This window comes from Odocoileus virginianus, chromosome 12 (genome assembly GCF_023699985.2).
Source record: "Odocoileus virginianus isolate 20LAN1187 ecotype Illinois chromosome 12, Ovbor_1.2, whole genome shotgun sequence".
Taxonomy (NCBI): Eukaryota; Metazoa; Chordata; class Mammalia; order Artiodactyla; family Cervidae; genus Odocoileus; species Odocoileus virginianus.
Window position 1 is genome coordinate 27,559,889 of NC_069685.1, and position 20,601 is coordinate 27,580,489.

Here is a 20,601-nt window from a genome sequence, read left to right on the forward strand (position 1 = left end):
GCAGTAATTACAGGAGCAGGGCACAGAGTTCGTGTCCTAATAAACTTGAAAGAGGCTAGAGAAAGCAAATGATCCTCTTGGCCTCTCCCAGGTTAATCTCTCTCTCCCAGGATCCCCTGGGCTGGGGTTCAGAGGAAAGTAGTGGTGCAGGTGATTTTTTTTTTTTTCAGTAAACAACTAAAATGGACCTGGAAAAAGTACATGGTAATTAATACCAGAGAAACACATGGAAGCTGAGCCAATACTCACTAACTAATCAATATCATACTAATGAAAAAGCATGTGTCAGCCATGCTAAAGAACTTCAGAGTGAAAATACACTATTGACACAAGACTGACACATGATCCTTGAAACATCTACCAGACAGATACCCACTCATGCCCCAAAGCATGCTGAATTCCATATGAAATGCATCTTAAGGGATATCCTAGGAAACTCCTAAGTGCATGACACCCAGAGGAGCAGTGGTTCATGAAAGGGTAGCCCTCAGCAGCATGCGAACTTGAATGAGACTAGACAGTAAAGACGGAGAAGGCGATGGCGCCCACTCCAGTGCTCTCGCCTGGAAAATCCCATGGACAGAGGAGCCTGGTAGGCTGCAGTCCATGGGGTCGCGAAGAGTCGGACACGACTGAGCGACTTCACTTTCATTTTTCACTTTCATGCACTGGGGAAGGAAATGGCAACCCACTCCAGTATTCTTGCCTGGAGAATCCCAGGGACGGGGGAGCCTGGTGGGCTGCCGTCTATGGGGTTGCACAGAGTCAGACACGAATGAAGTGACTTAGCAGCAGCAGTAGACAGTAAAGAAATCTCCAATTACAGATAATTGGGCTGTGTGGGCTCTATTAGACTACAGAGTTACCAAAGCAGGCACTCTTTAAGGAATCCAGTCTTAATAAGACTTATTTTTGTCTAGATATTTAAAAAGCCCATGCCACGTATGTGAATATAAGCATTCTCCAAGCCTCCACTTCCCTATGTGAAATTTATCAAGGAGTAAATTAGTTCCCCTAAGAAACAAACTCCTAAATTGAAAGCCTTAGTTGGTCTCTTATTTGAATGAGGAATTCATTAACAAGAGTCCCCACTGGAACTCCATAAATGAGACAGCTCACATGAGCCCCTTGGACTGCAAGGAGACCAAGCCAGTCAATCCTGAAGAAAATCAATCCTGAATATTCACTGGAAGGACTGATGCTGAAGCTGAAGCTCCAATACTTTGGCCACCTGATGCAAGAGCCAGCTCATAGAAAAGACCCTGAGGCTTGGAAAGATTGAAGGCAGGAGAAGGGAACAACAGAGGATGAGATGGTTGGATGGCATCAACGATTTGATGGACATGGGTTTGAGCAAGCTCCAGGAGATGGTGAATGACAGGGAAGCCTGGCATGCTGCAGTCCATGTGGTCGCAAAGAGTCAGACACAACTGAGCAACTGAACAACAACAACAAATGAGACAGCTACTAATCCCACACAGTGAATCGAGCATCCAAACAACAACCAAAGAGAAAGGAGTAACACTTCCCCTTGGGTCCCTGGTACCTTTAAGCACTTGTATGCTATTTTCATTTCTTAATTTAAAAAAATACCTTTTTAAAGGGAGTCAACACCATTGCATTTATTGGCAAAGGTTGAAAGTTCTACTGAAACCCTGCATCTCTATTCAATCTTTACAAATAATTTATAACCAGCACAGTAGGCCCTCCATATCCACTGGTTCAGCATCTGTGGTTTCAACCAACTGCATATCAAAATATTTTTCCCAAATTCCAGAAAGTTCTAAAACACAAAATTTAATTTTCCATGTGCCAGCAACTACTTACACAGCATTTACATGGTATTAGGTGTTATAAGTAATTCAGAGATGATTTAAAATATATAAGATGAGTGAATTCCCTGGCAGTCCACTGGTTAGAACTACACTTCTACTGCATGGGGCCCAGGTTCAATCCCAGGTCAGGGAAATAAGATCTCACAAGTCACACAACACAGTAAAAAAGAAAAGTAAACAAATATATAATAAAATATATAGGAGGATATGTGTAAGTTACATGTAAATACTAAACCATTTTACATAAGTGACTTGAATAACCACAGATTTTGGTATCTGTGGGGTCCTGGAATCAATCCCTCACAGACACTGTACTACATTATCAATGGAAATCTATGCAATCCTTATTAAGCGCTACCATTTAAATCTAATAAATATAAAGAAATTTGAGGTCAACAATACTATATATATATATATATTTATTTAGGAATTTTTTCAGAGATGTAGTAATCCTTCAAAAAACAGAATAGACAGTGATCTGATAATAAATCTGTTGAATCAAGAATATGAGAAAGAACTCAGACCTTCTCTTACAGCAAGTAGGAGATACCACCTAACAGGAAACCTGCATATGATAGGACTGTGTGCCCATGTGGCATTAGGTAAGAAAGTTGGTTCCAAGAGATGGACTAGAGTTGAAGGGGCCAACCACAGTCCCCAAATCCTCAGTGGAATAATGTGGCTCAAGGAGAAATGTGGTGAGAATATAAATATGTAGGTTATAAACAGTAGCTAAGGGCAGACAAACTGATTTGTGTCTGAGGCAGCTCTTAATAAATTTCTGGATAACTTTTACAACCCTTTAAAACTAGCTGTTCCAAATACAACTGCTGTGTTGTCTGACTTAGACTAAGTAATCAAATCTTAACAAAATGAGCAGGAGTTGCTGCCGTGATAACAAGCTACAGAACACAGTAAAAATGTTCCATAAGTGAAAATGTTTGGTAAGGGCTTAAAGCAAGTGCTAAAAGGAACATGGAACACAGGATAAGTATTCAGAAGGAAGTTGAACAGAAGCCACAGTGAAGAATAGATATTTTCATCAATGCATTGAAGGTTAGAAAAAGAAGAGTAGACTTTAGGGCTGGAAGAAATATAACAGTACCTAACCCAAGACTCTCTTTTCTAACATATGAAGAAAATAAGAGGCAGGAAAGGGTCTTTGAGACTTGTCACTTGAGATTTCTTTATTTTCTGCATAGGTTGTTTCTACCATACTATTTTGGCCTCCTCTACCTGAGTTTCTTGAGGATAAGACTTTCGCTTTCTAGATCATCCTTCCAGGCCATAACCCTTGTTTAATGAGTGATTTTGCAGGCATAAACTCTGGCCCCACAGGCTTCTTCCCAGCAAGTCAATCCTTTCCTTCCAGTTTCTGTATACCATGCAAAACAAGCAAATACTACGACTGCAACATGTTGCTCTTCATGACTTCATGAGGAAGTAAACAGCCAGGTCTACCAGAAAATCATTTTGTTGTTCCAAAGATGAAAGAGTCATATAAGCATTACCCCTTAGAGAGACTAAAATTCACTCCTAAATGAAGTTGAAAAGCTAACATGATGTACATGTTACAAAACAATCTGCCAAATCACATCTGCTGGTGGAAGAAAAAGCACACATTATATGGTTGGTAAATATTTGCACTGGGTCCCACGTGGGTGATTCACAAATACCAAGTGAGGAATTAATTTGAGAAGGTCATATGGGTAATTTCATCTCATTTTTGGTGATATAAATGCCCTTCACTCTTTCAGCAAATATTTATCTACTCTGTGCCAAGCACTGATTTAGACACTAAAGATATAGTGGTGGAAAAGCCAAAGTCCTTGCCCTTAGTCACTCAAACACAAAGTTATAGTCCTTTTGACCATTTTTCCCCAGCCCCTCTATTATTCAGCACACTACATCCCTTCAAATGACTCTTTTATTCCTTTATCTCATTTATGTTTGCCTCTAGAGCCAGCACAATGAGCTCAGGCCTTTATCACCTAAGCCTGTTTTTTAACTGATCCCCCAACTTTCTTCCAACCTAAAATGTACATCCTGGCCAGATTATAGTTTTGAAAATCCTGATTTGTTCTGATTAGTTCAAGTCTCAAAAGCTTCAAATGGCTCCACATAGCCTATCTCAAACTCCTGTCATATCTCAGCTTCTAAGTTCTGGTTCTACCTCTTCTGTCCAAATTTAATCAACAGGAATAGTATTCAGAAGCAATTTTAAACTGTATTAATATTTTAAACCATATATCCTATAAATTTATGCAAAGAGAAAAGATTTGCAAGGCAAGTAATTCTTCATTGATGTGAGTTAGGTTCATGGAAAAGCTATTTTAAATCAACATAAAGTAAATAGACTTTAGTTTTCCCAGAGAACCAATGTCATTACAAATATTTTCACTCTTGACTAAGAAGCTAATGCCCAACACATTTATTGCAGGTCAAGATAGTGGAAGAAATGCTGTGAGTCAAAACAGTGTCAGTAGGATTTTCTTCTCTGTGAAAATAGCTATACTTCTAACCAAGCATCTACTTAGCACCCCTTTGTGGAACCTACAATCACTGTCTGTTGTCAACTATAAGTCACCTCCATGTGCATTATTCTAAACTATATGTAAGCAATCAAGGTAGTGCAATCGTAAGAATGCATTTAGTATGATATGCTATCAACACTTACACCATTTTCTTTGCTTACGTGATAACTTTCCCTTTATTTTTACTTTAGTAAAGCAAAAGGTGAGAGGCACCTTTTCCAAGGACTCAGAATTAAGGAGGCTTACTTTGGGTCAACTCTGACAGCATCTTCAAGGAAGAGAGACATAGGGCCACTTGTGACTTTTTCAATGATACTAACACAGAGACATTTAAATTGTTGGTGTCCCTTTATTTTCTTTCAAGAAAAATTTTCTTGTAGTATACTTAAAAGTTTCAGCATTAGAGATTAAAAGTCTTCGTGTCTTTGAAAACTTTCTTGAGTGGCAATATCACTAGCCTAATCATCTTATAATATCTAAAAGTGAGTCTCTTGATTAAATTTTAATCTTTTTAATCTCTTGCCACTTATTACTCCATAGTGTTAAAAAGACCCAAAGTGTGATAGACAAAGTTAACCCCAAAGAACCTGGCAGTAAGTTTTATTTGAATCAAGTGAAGCCAGTCTCCTCACCTCAGTCACAACTGAGCTGCTAGCTTATAGTTATGGAAGGCAGCCAACCTTCAACATCTAATGAGTCATTTAGATTATGCACTCAGGTAAGTGGCTAATTTTTTTTTGACAAACATATGAAACTGTTAAGTACAAATGTTTTTGCTCCAGTATGTATCAAAAGCCTTTAAAATGTATGTGCCTGTTGATCAGTAATAGATTCAGCAAGTTAACTTATAGTCATCTTTTTCTAAGAAAAGAAGCATCAAGTATGCAAAGATGTGTTTATAAGAACATTCCTCACAACATTGATTATAACAGTGAAAAAAGGAAATGATCAATGTGTCCATTAAAAAGAAAATAATAAATAAGAATGCATCCAGGGCAAAGCAAAACTGTCTCAGACTAGGTCTGGACATAAAGTAGAAGTCTAAAGGGCTTGAGTTCAGGTAGTTTATTTTGAGAGGTGAACCCAGGGAATGGTAGTAAGCGACCAGGAGGAATGGGACAAGGAAGAAGGAAGACTCAATATAAAGATGTATTTTCAAACCAGAAACTATGGGAAATTGAAGCTTGATCTGACTGGAGGCCTCTAAGGAATTATGTACAGTGTCCCTCTCCAGGAGATATAATCAGGGAACATTTACACACCAACTCTCATACTCCACTGGTGAAGTTTTCCCATGAAGTTAACACCCTCACACTTCAAGTATGCCCATGCTCAAATGTTAAATGGGTCCCCATGGATCTCCCATATAGGATATGAGAAACCCAGGGCAGAAACAGAAATACCTGGTGCAGGTAAAGCAGGTACAGGTAAGGTAGCACTTGTGAAATGGCTGGAGTAAAACTGGGGCTGAGAGAATGTGAGGTATGAGAGATAGAGGTATCTAACACAAAGACCAGATGCCACAAACGCTATGACATTGTTCTGTTATCTATTGACCTAAGAGGTGTCTGCTATTGATAAGAGAAAACCAAAGTTGTTAGGGCAATTTAAGAAACACTATAGATAGTATGATTAAACTCATTTTAGACAGTTAGCTTTAGTTTCTACTAACAAAGTCCCTCAAGGTAGATTTTAAGAGAAGACGGTAGTTCAGTGGAAGAATCAATTGAGCAATAAGGGAAACAGGATCTCAAAGGAGCTTGCACAGACAGCCCTCAGGGAAAAGGAAAGCCTCTCAATTTGGAGGAAGCTCTGAGACTGAGTGTTCTCTCCACTTTGGTCTCTCTCACTCACAACCTAATTCTGCTCTTCTCTCACCCTTGACTGGCTCCCTAACACTTTTCTTCGTATCTCTGAATCTCCTCTTTCTCGTCTAAGATATGGCTCCTGCTTCTTTACAGCCTTTGTGTCCCACTACAATTGTGCTGGTTGTTTATAGGTGGCATCCACTCTAATTAGTCAATGAATATGACATACCATTTGTTAAATATTCTCATATCAACTGTTTATACACACATGCACACACATACTTATGTATTATGCATTTATGGAGGAGGAGAAAAGAGATGGAAGGAAACAGGAAGAAATCATCAGAGAGAAAAGAACATGAACCAGAGCCAGTGGAGGAAACTGTAACTGTCACTGCACACAAAATGTTCAGTTTATGTATACAGCAGCAATAAACACACAGAGGAATTTCCTTCAGTCCCATGGCAGAAATAACTCTTTCTCCTTTTAGCCTATACACAGAATGTGGTTAGTAAAAGGAAGAGAGACTACAATAAAACTTGTTCTCTCCATCTCTAGAGAATGTGTGCTTCCCTGGAGAAAGGTGAGGAGAAAGAAGCTCATTAACATAGCTTTCTACAATATATCAAAGCAGCCAGGTACTCAGACTCTTATAATTAAATATATCAGAGCTAGAAAACATAAAGCTCTCATAGCAGCCTTACTTTAAGAGTTATATGGTTTCCCAGGTTTCCCCATAAGAAACCTGAAGGAGAAGACCTTTTGTACTCATCTTTACATGTCCCGCACACAGTAAACAGTCAATATCAATAAATATTCCATCAAAATTTCAAGCAGTTTAATTAAATATTATTTATAGCTGATATCTATCATATTGGCCCCTATATTCATCATGAAACTCCCTAAAGGAACTACCTTCCCACCGACTTGAAACCATGTGGTTTGAATGACGTGTCCCCACTCTTAAATAGAAAGCAAGGCATGACAGAACTAAGTTAATCAGCAGATTCAATTATCTTACACAAAATCACTGATTCAAGGATGAGTATACGACCTACTGAGGGCATTGAGAACCAGAAACAGGGCTTTTGATCATCTGCTGAAAATGAGAAGTACTTTCTTCCCCAATAGATAATTCTAAGAACGAGATCTATACATGGAAGAGAGAGAGAGAAGCTGAGGTAAGACACAGCCCTCGAGACTATTTCTGGAGCATCTGTGTCAAGCAACAATTAAGCCAGTCACCCCACGGTGACTGTTTAAAAAGCCAATAAACTCCTTTTTTAATTAAAATCATTTAGGTTAAACTTTCTTCACTTTCAACCAAAACAAACTTAACTGATACACTACTTATAACATAGCTGCTGCTTTGTTTCTATGATTTCTTCCAGGGATATATATATACAGATCAGACCCAGTCAGAAACAAGCCTTGCTAATGGAGGGGCAGAGGTATAAGGGGGTCATTTTTTTGGGGGGGGGGGGGCTTGAACACTCTGGACACTGGACCCTTGAATCTTGAGCTTAACTGATTAATCTGGATCCTTACAGTATAAATACTTAACTTATAAAGAGATCTTACATGATCTAAATTTTAGAACTTTATATAAAGACAGACTTGTTGAGAGTGATAACGTTTCTTTTGGAATGAGACTTATAAACAAAAATGAGAATTCTGAAAAATATTAACTACATTTAGCTACTGTCTCTAATTTTGTCCACATTTCTCTTTTCCCTTCATTGTCCAAGCCAGTCCTCTGCCTTTTTCATCTTAGGTATGAGGCAGCACACTACCGCCTGACATCAGGGTCCTTAGTCACATTCATTAGAGTTATTTGCAGTCTCTATTTACGGTGCCTCTAAATTTACTTTAAAGTATGAAGCCCTTATTAATAACACTCTTAAAGAGGTCTCACCAGGCCTTCCTAGTACTTCAGACAATTTTTAGCTCTATGGTTCTTCCCAATTTAAAAACAAAATGAATTTCACAAACAGAATTGAAATGTCAAATTTTACTACCATCTGGATTTAAAGACTGCAAGAAAAACTAGGTTTGGGTTGTTTTATTTTTGTAGCCAAAGTGAATGTATTACAGTACATTTGTTTTCAGACCATTTACCTCTCTATCCTGCATTTCACTTCAGGGAAATAAGGTATTCAAGTGAAAAAGAGGAGACCATCCGGAAAATTCGAAGAGGGAGCCTATAAAATTCAGTAGTTGTACTTGATATAATGGAAGAAAAATCTTCCAGCTCCTCTTCATCATGAGGATGATGATAAACCCGATCTGCTCACTGCACTGAATTTAGAACCATGAATGTGAGTTAACAACTTGGCTCCGCTCCTCTAGGGGCTTACAATCTGATATAAGTACAGACATAAAGGGTATACGGACAACTTAACAAAGGCTTTTATGGTCCATCCTTTTAAGACACAATGCAGCTCTAGTGGCTCCAGGGAAGGGGAAAGAATGGCAGCATCTGAGACATATCAGGTGGGATAGATCTAATGAAATAGGAGAGACACTGTGAGTTTAAGTCACTCCTGCCTTGGGCAGCAAAGACATCACCTCAGGGAAGAACCCAGCACTGTGACTTATGCAAAAGGTAGCTGAGTACACCTTTATATTAAAACAGGGGTCTCCAACCCCCAGGCCACGAACCAGTACCAGTCCGTGGCCTGTTAGGAACCAGGCCCCACTCCCTGGTGGTGTCCAGTCCCATGGACAGAGGAGCCAAGCGAGCTACAGTCCATGGGGTTGCAAAGAATTGGACATGACTGAGCAACTTAGCGTACACGCATCCATTGCTTATATTACTGCTGGAGCTCTTCCTCCTGTCAGATCAGCAGGAGCATTAAATTCTCATAGGAGTGCAAATTCTACTGTGAACTGTGCATGTGAGGGATCTTGGGTGCTCACTTCTTATGAGAATCTAATGCATGATGATCCAAGGTGGAGCTGAGGCAGTGACGTCAGTGCTGGGGAGCAATTACCACTGTCTCCCTTCACAGCCAGGATGGAACCATCTAGCTACAGAAAAACAAGCTCAGGGCTCCCACTGATTCTGCATTATGGTGAGTTATATAATTATTTCATTATATATTACAAAGTAATAATAATAGACATAAAGTGCATAACAAATGTAATGCATTTGATTATCCCCAAACCATACCCCGACTCTGGTCGTGGAAAAACTGTCCTCCACAAAACCAGTCCCTGGTGCCAAAAAGGTTGGGGACCACTGTACCAGAAGACCCTCTACAGAACACATCATTTGATTCTCTCAAGAACTCCAGTGAGAAGCAGGTCAAGGACTTGAACAAAGACTTTTGCCGCCATTACAGTAAACAAAGGATGTTGCAGACAAAATCCTTCAGCAACTGCAGCCACCCTCATTAGTACCCAGAGGGGAACTCAGGACTGAGATAACAGGATACTGGCTTAAGATAGTTAATGTGCATATTAAAAGAATAGCTTCAAAAAGCCCAGACTCTTGTACAGTATCTTTCCACACACAGAAAAGGAGACAATTCATTAACTAGAGGTGTCTGGTTTTTCTTTAATTAGCAGTAATCCTTTGATGTTCAACTGCTTGGTTTTTATTTTGGTTTGATTGTTTTTGCAAAAACCTCTATATATTCTGTCTCTTCCCTTCCTTACCTCTTTGGAACAGTCCCTCAGAAATGAGAGGCTGTATCCCAGGCTTAAGTCCTCAGTAAGGAAAACAAGAAATAGTCTGAAGGCACAGATAAAAGTGAAAAGGGAAGATGATATGAAAGAGAATGAAATGAAGCCTACCAAGACTTGAGCAGAGAAAGCAGCAAAAAGATATACTAAAGGAGGGCCAGATTATAGAGAGCTGTACACTGTGCAAGCACTATGTTTTTATCCTAAGGCAATGGAAAGTCAGGAAGGGTTTTAACCAGAAGAGTGACACAGACTTACACTGATGAAAGACTATCCAAAACTCCAGAGAAGAAAATGAACGAAAGGAAGGGAAGGCAGGCCTACAGTAAAACACCAACTGAGAGGATATTGTAACAGTGGAGCTTAAATCAGAAGGGGGGAGGAGAAAGCTGTACTTATAAAAACATTAAATATTAACAGAATCAACCAAAAAACTGTTAATTATGTTAACTAAATGAAAAAACTTATCTTCTCATAAAACAGAAGATCCAAGGACAGGCTTAGGTACAACTAAATCAAGGAATTTACATGAAATCAATAGGTCCCCCTTTCTACAACATAAATCTATGTTGGAAATGTATCACTTGTGGCTGCCCAAAATCATTCTTTATAGTTTTCCACACTGTCAATTCTGCCTTCCAAAAGTAGGATATAAAAATTACATTCACCAGACTCCTTTGCAGCTAGAGCAAAAGCATATGATCTATGCTTTGCCAAACAGATTTAGCCACAGAAGACTTGCAGTGTTGGCCTCGCACTGGGAAATTGGTTGATTTTTCCCACAATATCAGTAGTCAGGTTGTCTTAGTCTTCTGGGGCATCAGTGGCACAGATTTTGACATCAGGTTCAGGGTTGGGGCATGTTAAGTGGCAGCAGGTAGTAGGGATGGTGCTTCTCCTAGAATAATTTTTTAAAGAGGTTAACCATTTTTCTTAGCTTTTCTTGCATGGCTGCAATATTTCATGGCAATGAAATATCAATTCTGTTTTCCAGTAATCCTGGAAATTCCTCTAGCTACCTAATGTTTTTTAATAAACCCATTTTTTTTGTTTAATTTAGCTGGACTATCTAGAATTGATTCTGCTGTTCACAACCAAGAATGCTGACTATTACACTACTCACTTACTTCTTCTTGGCTACTTTTATATGTTGGCCTCATTCTTTTCACATTGACTTTCCCCACACAGCAGAAAAAAAGGGCCATCAGAAGCTATTAATTGGCATTTTCCAGCTCCATGACCCCAAAGCAAGCCCCCTTTCACCTTAGCACCAAATTAAAAAGTGAGGGGAATAATAACAGCTGTCATTAATACATCACATTAATATATAGCACTAATTAACAGACAACTTTCAATATGCTCTCTATATATTAACTCGTTCAATCCTTACAATATCTCTAGGAAGCAGGAACTATGATTTTCCCTCATTTCTCAATGAGGGAAATAATACAGTAAATTTCTCAATGTCATATAGATAGGAAGTGACAGAATCAGAATTTGAACCCAAGCAATTTGGTTCTAGAGTCTATGTTCCCAATACTGGAACATTCCAATGTAGAGGTTGAATAACAAACAATAACCAGCAAAAATCCCAAAAGGTCAACCCATGAGATAGGAAAAAAGTCAGAGAAACATGTGGCAGTTTAGAGAAGAAAGAGTTTTAAGAAGAAAAGAGATATTTATCTACTCAATCAGGAATTAGCAGTTACTCAAAATATGTCACATATTCAATTATCAAGTGTGCTTTACCAGGAGATCTCTGAGGAATTTCAAAAGGGAAAGATGGGGTCTTCCCTAGTGGTCCAGTGACTAAGACTCCAAGCTCCAATGCAGGGGGCCCGGGTTTGACCCCTGGTTAGGGACTAGATCCCATATGCCACAACTAAAAGATCTCGCATGCCTCAACGAAAATCAAAGATCCCAAGTGTCGCAGCTAACATCCAATGCAGCCAAAATAAATATTTTTTTTAAACTTTTTTTAAAAAGGGGGAAGCTGCACCTATGAAGGAGTCAAAGTCAGCTGTCAACAGGATTTCATTATCTATTTCCAGTCATCACTTCAGAATTATTCACTACCATGTTTCATTTGTAAAACAAACAATAAAATCATTAAATATGAAAAGAAGATGAAGAAAGAGGAGAAAGAAAGAGAGGTCACCTGTGTCAGATGCAAGCAAGAGGTTGAATGAGGTGAGGATAGAAATTGACCATTAAATTGATAATTGACTGATTAGATGGTAGTAAACAGACCAATTTCAGCAGAATGGTGAGTACAAAAAGTGTCCCTGGAATGGACCTGTGAAAAGAAAAATGGGAAACGGAGACAGTTATAAACAAATAATTTGAAGATTATGTAAAGAAAGAGAGAGAAACAGAACATACAAGTGGGATGTGGGTCCAAAGGCAGTTTAATTTTAAACAACTATCCATAGTAATACATCAGATGTGAGGAGTGGAAACATTACTCCCAGAGTAACAGAAGGAAAATAAAATATGTAGAGGTACAGATGCAGGTAGGTTGATAGTTTGAGTGATAGGGAGATAGGGTAGCAATTAGTTGGTTAAACATTTAATTGGTTAAGATTATAAATGGGATGAAAGTATGGAGGTTTGAGAATATAGGTCATCCTAGAGTGTAGTAGAGTTAATGTGCCAGGAAACTATAATAGTATTGTCTGGCAGCATTGGATACCATTTCAGATTTAGGGTGGATAAATTTAGACAAGCCCAGTCAGCACAGTTGTATAAACTTTCTCTACAAACAGCAGTTGCTCAGGTATGGTCACAGCATAGGATAACCGGGTTTCACAATGTTGGGTTTTTTCAAATGAGTACTACGGAGAGAAAGAACAATTGAATTCAGCTTTTCTGCAAAGATGTGACTAAAATGCCAGATCACAGAAACTAGCTGGGCAAGAAGATAAACAACAGTATTAAAGAGAAGAAAATTTTTAGAAAGCCTAGGGTCAATGGATTGAATGTCCCTAGAGCATCCAAGAAGAGTTCAAAGGGAACTGGTAGGAGTGAGACTGAGGTTCAGAAGGTGGTAATCAGATAGCAGGAAAAAATTTACTGTCCAGAGATTTTGAAGGAGGAGAAGCTATTAGTAACACTACCAAAAGTATGTAGTGTGACCACAGGAGTGGCAATGACTGGCTGCAATGGAGTTGAGGGGATTACGGGAATTGAGAAGTTCAAGCAATTAAGAGACCAGGGTTTTGAGTGGATCACCCACACAGCACTGGTAGGCTGGTGGTTGCTTACACAGATGTGAGGTGCAGACAGAAGGGCTGTATAGTCTATCTCAGGGCAGAAAGTTTTATAGCAACTGGAAAATGAGGCCAGGTGAGGATCTGGAGTCACTAGTACTTCTTCTTTTGAAGAGGTAAAGGAGATTGTAATTGTTTTCTTATCACCAGAAATTCTAGCTTTTAACCAACAAGTTTCCTTTGCTCTGTTTTGTCTCATTACACTGAATTGTATCTCTTTGGACTCTAGAAAAGTCCTCTTCTTCCTTGACCATTATTTTAAGAAATGATACAAGACAGGTAAAATTGAACTGCTTTCATGCAACATTTCAAACAAACTCCAGTGATATTTGAAACTTCAGATAACTACTGCTCCCTTATCACCTTTGTTCCCATTCCCATTAAAACAAAATATAGGTAGACAAAGGTACATGAGAGAGAGAAGAGAGAGAGAAAGAGAATAGGCAGACTGATAGATGGATAAACAGATGGATGACAGATAATAGATGAGTGATAACAGGGAAAGAAAGAGAAAGGAAAGGAAGAAAACAGAAAAAAGAAGAGTAAGGGAGAGGAGGGGAGAGGAAAAGAGGTTAGGGAAGTGAAGAGTTAAGTTAGGATCTGGGTAACCCTTTGAGAGCTAAAAAGATGTCTAGGTATTCTTTGGACTAATCCATTCCTACAACCTCATGAAAAGGATAATCTTATTTAAAATCTAATTAGCAAAATGAAAGCTAATTTCCTAATTCCTCAAACTCTACATCCAAAAATATTAGTACAGTTTCCAGGCTAATGTAGATAAGTAGGAAAGGTTGAAGAGTTAGAAGGCCACTTTGGAACTGTCTTCCTAACCTCTGAATCAGAACCGATCTTAAAATCCCTGGAGTATATGAATCAGTTCAGAGGCAAAGCTAGAGAGCATTAGTCCAAAGATCTGCTATAAATAGAACACGGACTCTGCTCTTGCCAGGAAAACAAGTTTCTTAAATCAGAGTTAATCTCACTATTATGATGAGAAACCTGCATTGTCTCTCAAGAAGGATTAGCCAGTGGATTGTGGCAGCTCAAGAAGGGAATCAGAAGCAGAGTTTCAAGGGCTGTGCCTCAGGCTACTTAAAATTCCCATAGTAAGCTGATTCGATTCCCTCAGTGGCCCATAAGACTTCCTATTTTTTCCCTTTAAATAAGTACTGAAGTTTTATTTTTGGTTAAAGAACCTATGGGAAATTTCAGAGACTCAGATGAGAAAGTAGACATATCCTGGACCCTAAATTCTCACACTGTTGTGCATCTGATTTCCCCCATACAGAGAGTTACAACGGTAAGCTCCAAGCATCCAACCCTTGAAGTTGATCATTTCACCCTTACCTCACTTCATCTTCATGTGCAATCTCTGGGCAAGATGTTTCCATTCCTACTTTACAAATGAAGAAACTGAAGCTGAAGAAAGTGAAGCAGCTTCACCAAGTCACTCCATTAAAATATGGGAAGGTTGGTCTTATGTGCAGGATATCTGATGCCAGATCCTGGGTTGTAGCAATTCCATGAACACCACCTTGTCCGTATTAACCATAAAGTGGGGCCTGAAATTCAGAAAAAGGTGTTGTTTTAAAAGTTGGGTGGAAACAAATGGAAAATGGAAAATTAAATAAATAAAAGTTGGGTGGACTTCAGGTTTCTTTTTAATTAAATATCACATCCACACACAAACACATACACACAAAACCATTTAGCACTTTTAAAAGCTGGCATGGCAGTTATCCAAAAATGGGAACTTGTTTAAAATTCTACGGTATTTCAAAGGAAGTAAAATTAACCCCAAAAGGTGTGAGAGTTATTCCTCCCAAGCACAGAATTATTTATGTAGCTACCACAAATTTTAAAACAATGTTGATGTATGATGACATTAAAAAGATGTCATTTTTTGTTCCATTAAAAAGAGAGGAAGAGAGAACTCTCCTGATCTTTTCAGGTTGATTGTTACTTGATTAGCCAATACAAAGAAAGCATTCCAGGCATTGTTGTACAACAGCTCCATTCTGTATTCCAAAGTATTTATATACGATGACATACTTGAGCTATGTTTACTTAAAGCAGTTAGGTTTAGAGCCACTTAGGGTATACACAGAACTGTAATCTAGCCAGCATTCTAACTAGACTTCTTCAGAACCTTCCATCCCCTCCAGCTTCCTCTCAAATGTTTCTGTCATCCCTCTTCCTCTCCTTTCTACCAGCTACCAGCATGTACATCCCCATCAAATGTACTCTAGTTATCAATCATCTTATTTCACTTACATGCATCTTGTAGATCTCCCTTCCAATGTGAATAAGCATTCTTTATGCTTTCTTCACTCCTCTCACAGTCTTATTTTCTAAAACTTTAATAATCTCTCCTAATCTCAGGTAATGGTCATCTAACTTCCCCACTATCTGCCATCCTTCTTCATGGCTGTCTATAGACCTAAAGGATCCTTCCCTAGCTGCTTTAGAACCAGAATCCATGTCTTCTCCCATGTCCACTCTTCCATCAACATCCTTGGCTCTTCCTCTGCACCATGGGAAGACGCATACCTACCAATAAACCCTGTTAGGACACTGGCCTCCCTTCTCTGCAATCCCAGAAATTCCGTCTTCATTCCATCTCCGCCTCCTTTCAATACAGTCAAACCTTAGCTTTCTTACAGGGAACTCAACTCAGTATGCTTCAAATTTTGCCTCTCACCAGAACAAGATCTGGCAAAAAGTTGGTCTTTGGGATGAACAAACTCTTGAGAATATGAGCAAATTAATCAACCTCTCTGGGTCCCAGTTTCATGGTGTTGTGATGAGAACTGAATGCTACAATATATTTTTTAAAAACTTATCTACAGATTAGAAAATAACAGGTGTTAGGATACAAGATTAATATATAGAAATCTGTTGCACTTCTTTACACTAACAATGAAATACCAGAAAGTTAAAAAAAAAAAAAAGCTGCTTAAAAATCACATAAATACCTAGGAATAAACCTAACCAAGGAGATGAAAGACCTATACACTGAAAACTATAAAATGATAAATGAAATTGAAGATGATTTCAAAAAATTGAAAGATATTCCATGTTCTTGACTTAGAAGAATCAATATTGTTAAAATGGCCACACTACCCAAAGCAATGTGATCCCTATGAAAACATCCAAAACATTTTTCACAGAACTAGAATAAATTGTCCTAAAATTTATATGGAACCATGAAAGACCCAGAATTGCCAAAGCAATCCTGAGGAAAAATAACAAATCTGGAAGCATAACCCAACCAGACCTCAGATAATACTACAAAGCTACTTAAGCAAAACAACATGGTATTGGCACAAAAAACAGTTCCATGTCAATGGAACAAAATAGAGAACCCAAAAATAAACCCACATACCTACAGTCAATTAACCCACAACAAAGAAGACAAGAATATACAATGGAGAAAAGGCAGCCTCTTCAGCAGGTGGTGGTGGGAAAGCTCGACAACCTCATGCAAATCAGTGAAATTAGAACACTCCCTCATAACATATACAAAATAAACTCAAAATGGTTTAATGACCTAAACATAGGACATGACACCATAAAACTCCTAGGGAGAATACAGACAAAATATTTTCAGATATAAATTGTAGCAATATTTTCTTAGATCAGTCTCCCACAGCAAAAGAAATAAAAGCAAAAATAAACAAAAGGGACTTAATCAAACTTAAAAACTCTTGCACAGAAAAGGAAACCATCAACAAAACAAAAAGACAACCTACAGAATGGGAGGAAATATTTGCAAATGAGTCAGACTGACAAGGGCTTAATTTCCAAAATATACAAACAGCTCATACAACTCAATGTCAAAAGACAAACAACTCAGTCAAAAAACAGGCAGAAGACCTAAACAGACATGTTTCCAAGATGGCCAACAAAAATGCAGTATAACCTAACATTGGTCAGAATACCCACCACCAAAAAGTCTACAAATAGTAAATGTTGGAGAGTGTGGAGAAAAGGGAACTTTCCTACATGGTTGGTGGGAATGTAAACTGGTACAGCCACTATGGAAAACAGTATGGACATCCCTTAAAAAACTGAAAATAGAGCTACCATATGATCCAATAATCCCACTTCTGGGCATATATATGGAAAACACAAAAACTCTAATTTGAAAAGATACACTCACCTGAGTGTTCACAGCAACACTATTTACAATAGCCAAGACATGGAAATAACCCAAATGCCCATCTACAGATAACTGGCTTAAGAAGACGTGGTATATATACATAATGGAATATTATTCATCCATAAAAAGGCTGAAATATTGCCATTTGCAGAAAGATGGATGGATGTAGAAAATATGAACTAAGTGAAATAAGTCATACAGAGAAAAATAAATATTTATATATATATATATATCACTAATCTGTGGAATCTAAAAAGTAATACAAATAATTCTATATACAAAACAGAAACAGATTTACAGACACAGAAAACAAATTCTTGATTACAACTGGAAAGGGGCATGGGGGGGGATAAGAAGTATGAGATTAACAGATATTAACTACTATACACAAAATAGCAGAGCAAGAAGCATTTACTGTATAACACAGGGAACAATATTCAATATCTTATAACAACCTACAATGGAAAATAATCTGAGAAAATATACACTGATCATTTTGCTGTACATGAAACTAACAGAATATTGCAAATTGAGTATACTTAAAAAAAAATGAAGAAAAAAAAAAAGAAAATAGCAGGCATAGTATAATAAACAGCTAAGCCTGTCTCTTATCTTCCATGTAAATGACTCCCAAGCCTAAATCTGTAAACTATAATCACACCAGAACCCCAGACTCAAATGTACATACATCTCCCTTGATAGCTAGACAGTTCATCAATAATTTGAAACTATCCCATCTTCTATTCCAAACCAGTTCCTCTCCCTCTTCCCTATTTCTATAATAATGCTACCATTCTCCCAGTTACAAAGGCTTCAAACCACAGAAATCACCTAAAATTCTTTTAAGCCCTTCCCACATCCCACTACCAAATCCAAAGACTATTTCCACCATGTCCTTCAATGTTCTTTCTACTCCCACTGCCACACCGCTCATGAGACCAGTGGTGGGTCTTGTTGAAAGCCCCACACTAGCTTTTCTAATAGTCTCTTCACCTTCGGTCCTGGGAAGTCCACCTGTAAAAATCCCTGATCATCTCCTTTCTCCATTCAAAGTCTATAATAGATCCTCCAGGCTTCCCAAGTAGAGCAGACTCCTTAGCCTGGCAATGAGAACCCTGCACATATGACCAAATTTGTTATCACATGTTTTCTTAAGGCATCCTGTGTTTCTCACTTTGTATCTTTACTCATGCACTTCCTTTTCTCTTTAGAGCTTTCATCCCTGTCTGTAGCTGCTAAAATCTGACCAGCCATCAAAATCCAGCTCAAATCTTTTGCCAAGAGATCCCTGATCTTTTCAGTCAGATTTGATGCTTATTTTTCTAGTACTTCCTTAGTGGTTTTATTTTTCTTTTATTCTATTGTAATGGAGGTTTATTAATAATAAATCTTTATTTTCTACTATGTAATAAGTTTCCTGAAGGTGGGAATCATGCCTTATTAATTTTTATATCCCCCCAAAACAAGCGAAATTCCTCACACACAAAAGGCTGTCTCTCAGATGAATAGAAAGAGAAAATGGGGTGTATTGATAAATATAATGGAATATTACTCAGCCATAAAAAAGAATGAAATAATACCATATGTAGCAACATGGATGGACCTAGAGATTATCATAATAAGTGAAATAAGCCAGACAGAGAAAAGACAAATATCATATGATACTGCTTATCTTTTAAAAAAGATACAAATGAACTTATTTACAAAACAGAAACCGACCAACACAGAAAACAAATTTATGGTTACCAAAGGAGAAAGCAGGTGGGAGAGAGTCTGGGATTAACATATACACACTCCTATATATAATGTAACATAGATGATCAATAGGACCTTCTGCATAACACAAGGAACTATAATCAACATTCTGTAATAACCTATAAGGGAAAAGAACAGATATATATGTGTGCCTGTACAGCTGAATCACAGTGCTGTATACTTGAAATTAATACAACATTGGAAATCAGTTATACTTCAATTAAAAAATGGTTTTCTTTAACTATCTGTTAAATTCACATATATATACCTTTAAGGAATCACACATTGGAATTTCATATTTTTGAAATTGAACATTATGACCATTTGTATGCAGACAAAATGTAACTTTCAAGGCATCTTGGTGACGTATCTCTTAGGAACTGATAGAAAGACCTTAAAAGACATATTTATCACAGTTGTGAAATTTCTTTCCCATCTCACTCTGGCCTCGTACTCAAATCACAGTGATGGCTAAGCATACAGATGAAATTATCACTTTAGAGAAAAATGATTGTTGTAATCTTCTTTCCTGGTTAAAAAGACAGAAAAATATCCTTCCATCTGAAAAGCCTAACACAAGAGATGAAGAATTATGTCAATTCAGAAACAGCAATTGCAGGGATCATTTGTCAAGGCTTCAGAATGCTTTGTAAAAACCCACCATGGATTTAGTCCTTGCAGTTAGCAAATCCCAGAAGCTACATGAAACATCAAAAGGGCTTTACACTTATCCCAGCTCACCACTGATAGACTATGAGGCCATCGCTCCATGCTCTTGGCCTCAATTTCCCCATCTTAAAATAAGGAAGCTAACATACTGAGTAATCTCCAAGGTTCTTTCCATCCCAGACCTTCTGTGACCCTGAGACATAAGATGTCTCTTCTCTGCAGCCATTTGAAGCAATGGAGCAATGGAGCAAAGAATCTGAGCAGTCAGACCCAGCAGGGATCTAAATCCTGCCCAGGTGCTTCCAGTTATAAACACTGAGGAAAATACACATCCTCTCTGTTCCCAGTTTCTTCATCTGTAGGAGGACTATGGTGATAATACTAATAGTAACTATTTCATAGGTTACTTTAAGGACTAAAAGAGATGTATAAATAGCTTATCACAATGCCTGACACATAGAAAGTGCTTGATGAATTTAGTGATTATTAAGTTAAATGGGATCTATTTTCAAAAAATAGTAAATGTATCCTGAGAACACTAAGTGAGCCACCTTCCACAGGTATGTACCCAAGTAGGTCCTTAGGCTGCCAGATAGTGGCCATGAACTTCTGAAGCCAGAGGTTATAAACTGGCAACCCAAAATATATTTTAACATATTTCCCCCATAGGTGTATTTACTTGGTATAAATAGTGTTAATGTTGTTGCTGCTGTTGTTATTTAATTAGTTGCCAACATTTAAAAATCAGGGTTTCACATTTCTGGCTTATTTTGAAAAACGGCAGTATCTGGCAACAGTAAATTTGCATTCCTGCACAGCACTGATAACCAGAGCTTCCCTTAAATCTCCTATCACTCCCTGTTGTCCTCCACCAGGCCTCA

General features: G+C 38.0%; 1 long non-coding RNA gene across 1 annotated transcript in view; it reads right to left on the minus strand.

The window, feature by feature from the left end:
* Positions 1-14,694, minus strand: part of LOC110146226 (uncharacterized) — a 105,012-nt gene extending 90,318 nt beyond the window's left edge. Inside the window, exon 1 of the long non-coding RNA XR_011490531.1 lies at positions 14,482-14,694. This is a non-coding gene — a long non-coding RNA (uncharacterized lncRNA). The remainder of the gene's footprint in view (positions 1-14,481) is intronic.
* Between the last annotated feature and the right edge of the window lie 5,907 nt (positions 14,695-20,601).